General features: G+C 45.6%; 1 protein-coding gene across 9 annotated transcripts in view; it reads right to left on the reverse strand.

Moving 5' to 3' along the window:
• The window catches only part of LOC119583657 (longitudinals lacking protein-like), a 127703-nt gene extending 124520 nt beyond the window's left edge, over window positions 1-3183 (reverse strand). For 2 of the 9 annotated variants that reach the window (XM_037932316.1, XM_037932326.1), the window contains exon 1: window positions 3045-3180. The gene's annotated coding sequence lies outside the window, so the exon portion shown is untranslated. Of the gene's footprint in view, window positions 1-2501; window positions 2825-3044 lie in introns of those variants that run through there. The other 7 variants (XM_037932308.1, XM_037932278.1, XM_037932254.1 and 4 more) reach the window with 6 other exon arrangements.
• Between the last annotated feature and the right edge of the window lie 1817 nt (window positions 3184-5000).

The raw sequence follows: 5000 nt of genomic DNA on the forward strand, positions 1-5000 counted from the left end.
AAACTGTAAAAGAAAAAGGGGGAGGGATAAGAAATGTAATGAACTAAGCCCATCTATGGTATTCAAAAGGCCAAGGTTAACCAGCCAAATAGGGGAAAGACACATTCGATAATTTGAGTTGGGGGCCGTCGATAGGCGTGAGGGGAAAATACAAAAGAAATAGCTGTGTAATGATGCTGAAAAGACCAAATGGGAAACATGGGTATAATCTACAAATATGACAGACGTATAGGCAAGGCACAAGTAAGGCGTTAATGACAGACGATGGACAAGTGCAAATCACGGGATAACATTTGCACTGGAGGTAATCAGCAGGTGTGCTTGATATATTCGCGTCGGTTACAAGTGTAACGTGGATATAAAAAAAAAAGGTTATGTGTCAAAAGGTAAACAGGTACACTAAACTTTAGTACAGGTGTGCTGGAGGAACTGATACATATCTGCTTGTTAAAAGTTAAAAATATCCTTTGAATTAATAATAACACTATATGGGGAAAGTGACATAAGGCATCGATGAAGGCAATAAAACTTAACTACATGTCACTAGAAAATGGTAACCATGTGCGTTGATTATGAAGTTGTAGGAATGGGGATATGAAAACAGGAGAGGAACGACAGGTGTTCTAAGGGAACAGGCGAACGGCTGACGCAAGCACTCGGTAAAGATTAACAAGCATTTGCACAGAAGAAATGAATGAAAAAGATGTGTAGTGACGGTACAGAATTACGATAACTGGCGTACTTTAATAAAGCCCGAAATAAAGCCTAGATCAAAGGAAGCCTTAAGGCATAACTAACTTACCGATAAATAATGACCGTGACGAGGTAGTCCACCAAGTCTAATTCGACAGGGGACAAGCGTAAAAAAATATATAATAAGCTAAGGTAATGGCTAAAAGCTACCAAATATAATGGTTTTTAAGCCGTCAACTATAATAGAGCGTATAGGCCTTCTTGAGTGAGTAATCATGCGTAATGCCCGCGTAATGGAATAGGTAACTGGCATAAATTAAAAATTGTGATTGTAATTTTAATGGGTAATTTAAGCCCCGCTAATGCCAGGTGTCAAATGTAAATGGTCAAGTACTGCCAAGGATAATGAGCTCATCTGTCAAGCGTAACCGAACTTTTCCTCCCCACCCCCTAACTTCTCCCCCTCTCCTCTCTCCCTCTCTCTCTCTCTCTCTCTCTCTCTCTCTCTCTCTCTCTCTCTCTCTCTCTCTCTCTCTCTCTCTCTCTCTCTCTCTCTCTCTCTCATAGTTGTCAGTAACTATGAGTTTGTGAGTTGACAAGTGTAGGAAGTGAAGATGTAATATGCGTATGAATCGTGCAAATAGAAAAAAAAATGAAAAAGGATACACGAGTGTACTGGAAGCGAGGAGCTGATACATGACTGACAGCTGACGAGAGATAACTTAAGTGTAGCACACCGGATGACGAAACGCACTGAAGCACCACGTGAAGCGCAGCACGTGTGCTCATGTACTCGATGAAGTGCTGCTGCTGTACTGTACACGACGTACGATAGAGATGGCAGGTGTTTAGCGAGGAAAGCGAAAAAAGACACATGTATTCTTCTGGGCCATGGTTACACAGGGTACAGGTGACACATGCACTGGCCGAAGGATGGGGTGATTCACTACTGGATTACAGATACAATGAGTGTGGGATGACAGGTGTACTGGATGCAGGCTGACACATGTACTGGGTGTGGGCTGACGTTGCCACAATGGCGTCCTCGTTGGATTAGGGAAAAAACGACAAATTTCTTTCGGCCTACACAAACGCAGGTTCTAAAAAGTCGCCTTCCTTCTTTCCACGTATGCTTGCGTGTCTATGTCAATTCGAAATGGTCAAAATGCGGAAGATTTGACACACCACGCCTCGCCTTGTCAACACTTATACGCCGCTGTTTTCCCGTCTCATGAATGCACTTTTCCACTACAAGTCACCCTCACTCGCACGAGCCGTAATCCGAACAATCCGTGCCATTGCGAGCACCACAATCTTCACTGCGCTCATCACTTTGGCTGGAAATAATTAGCAGCAAAAAATGAGTCGATAATCTGTCACCGTGTTGAAAATCGATCTATTTTTGGTCCTCACCGGAGAAGTGTTGGAAGTTTATTCCCGTTACCAACACTTGTTTCTCTTGGAGACACCACACCTACAGCCCGAGACCGAGCCGTGTGAGCACCATACATCACCGGGGCACACGTACATATACGCACACACTTGTACATGCACATGTACATATACACCTGTGAGAGAGAGAGAGAGAGAGAGAGAGAGAGAGAGAGAGAGAGAGAGAGAGAGAGAGAGAGAGAGAGAGAGAGAGAGAGAGAGAGAGAGAGAGAGAGAGAGAGAGAGAGAGAGACGGGGGAGGATGGAGACAAGAGAGAAAAGGGGAGAAGATGAAAATGTGGGGAAACACAAACAGCAATTCTTTCGAGAGCCCTACAGGACCGACCCGGTTTGAGGAAACTCGAGCCTCACCATACCACGGTTTCCGGGAATGTGAGGTTCCTTGGAGACACTTCTTCCTGCACCAGCCTCGTGCACCGGCTGTCAATGCCTCGGACGATCGTTGGGCACTTATGGTTCACCACACTCACCACTGGACTGTCACCACCTACACCACCATACCACCACTGCTCGCCTGCACGTAAGCGAGTCAGACGACATACTTCCACTGAAAAGCACCACGGAGCCACTCTACGGGTTATTTACACGCCACAGCAGCTGTTTCAGAGGCTGTGGAGCATTGTCAGCACCGTGATAGGAGTCCAGCATCCAGTGAGGGGGAGGCAGGTCGCCATCCACCACCACCACCTCCACCTCCTCCACCATCGCCGCGTCAGCCAAACCAGACAGCCAATGGCACCTCCACTTCTCCCGGCCCGTCGCCGCCTTCCATGAGCTCTGCACGGGACTAAATTCCCCCCAGGGCCATAGACTATGACCTGACCTCTCTGCTGGCACAAAGCACGAAGGCAGCAAGCGCCCTACGCCCCAGATATCGGTAAATATACGCCGAGGCTTACCTCATCTGTACTGACAGGACGCGGAACGAGAGGAGCGCGAGCCCTCTGTCGGCGGCCGGACCAAGCTGCCGTCCCGGGAGCGGCCGCGGCTTCCACCTCAGCAAGACACGCGGCGGCGGCGGCGGCGGCGCGAGCGCTCGGCTCGGCCAACTAACTAGCCTGCACTTGTCTACACATGCCGGGGAAAACGCACACAACACATTTGGCGACACGTGTATGTGTGGCAAGGAGTGTGGGGAGGGACGGGGATAGGGATGTCGTGGGACAGGAATAGGGTGGGGGGAGGCCGCCGAAGGAATTTGCGTGCAGGGCTCAATGTACACCGGTCCGGCTTTTGAATTAACACGCCATATACGCATACGCAACCGTCGATCTATCACATTTGCAACCAAGTGATGTGTCACTTTATGTCAGATATACCTGCAGTCTCCTTCGATATCTGGCAGTTTGTTCTGCTAAGCCATTTTTCGAAGGGAACATCTTCGAAGAATGCAAGTAATTAAATATACCTAAAAACAGCCTCATGCAAGTACACCCAAATATGTATCAGCGCATATGCCTTCTCATATACATATATATATATATATATATATATATATATATATATATATATATATATATATGCATATATATATATATATATATATATATATATATATATATATATATATATATATGCACATATATACATATATGAAGAGAGACAGAAAGAGAGAGAGAGAGAAGAAGAGAGAGAGAGAGAGAGAGAGAGAGAGAGAGAGAGACGGAAGAAGAGAGAGACCGGGAGAGTGGGAGAGATAGAGAGTGAGAAAGAGAGAGACAGGCAGACAGAGATTAAGCACAGGCGCATATGCTTACCACGACGCGTAGCCGTTTACACAACGTCAACATTTACTTCACACGGCAACGTCAGTCCGATGTCCACACGTCTCAACTTGGGACGGAGCCCGTGGCTGGCACATGCACGTGTGGCTTACATGAACACAGCTGTTAACCATGATCCCCGGCCAGTGCAAATAGCGACTGTGCTGCTTGCTTCCAGCGACCACATTTTGATCATTGCAACCCATTTGTGTGGCACATGAAGGAGGCATTGCAAGGCGGAGAATGTAGGCCTATGACTTACTGGCTGGCGCAGATCTCTTCGCCAAATCCTTTGGTGCACGTTCACCCAGACGCAAGTGGCGGGTTTTGGATACTGTTAGAGGGAAAGTGGTATTACTGGTGTACACTCCTTGAAATGGGTTACCGTCAGTATATATCCGCATAGCCATGCATCACGAAATATATTTTTCACCCCCAGGTTATATACACTCATACATACATGTATACGTATATATATATATATATATATATATATATATATATATATATATAATATATATATATATATATATATGTGTGTGTGTGTGTGTGTGTGTGTGTGTGTGTGTGTGTGTGTGTGTGTGTGTGGTGTGTGTGTGTGTGTGTGTGTGTATATATAATATATATATATATATATATATATATATATATATATTATATTATATATATATAGATATATAAGTATATATATGCGTGTATGTGTGTGTGTGCGTATGTATGTACACAAGGACTGAAGGGCATAAGTAGGGTAGTTAAATAAATGAAAACCGAGAATACTAATACTAATAAGCTTAGAAGACCTGGCGATTAGGGCTTTGAGTTTTTTCTCCCTCATGGAGTGAGGTAATGCCATCATTGCACTGCGTCATGAGCCCCTGGTCTCCCATGGAAATATTAGAGTAGAGCGAGGACCGGCGGTAATTTAAGGTGCAACGGGCAATGGGTGTCAAGAGGGCCGAGACTTGGCACATGTTTGTGTTACGCAAGAGACGTGGTTCTCGCTAGGCCGACTACACTTCCCTTTGGCATATCGACCGTCAACAAACGAATAATTCCTTAGATGCCGGAATGATGTTGTCTGAAGTCGGATCC

Source organism: Penaeus monodon, chromosome 2, assembly GCF_015228065.2.
Source record: "Penaeus monodon isolate SGIC_2016 chromosome 2, NSTDA_Pmon_1, whole genome shotgun sequence".
Lineage (NCBI taxonomy): Eukaryota > Metazoa > Arthropoda > Malacostraca > Decapoda > Penaeidae > Penaeus > Penaeus monodon.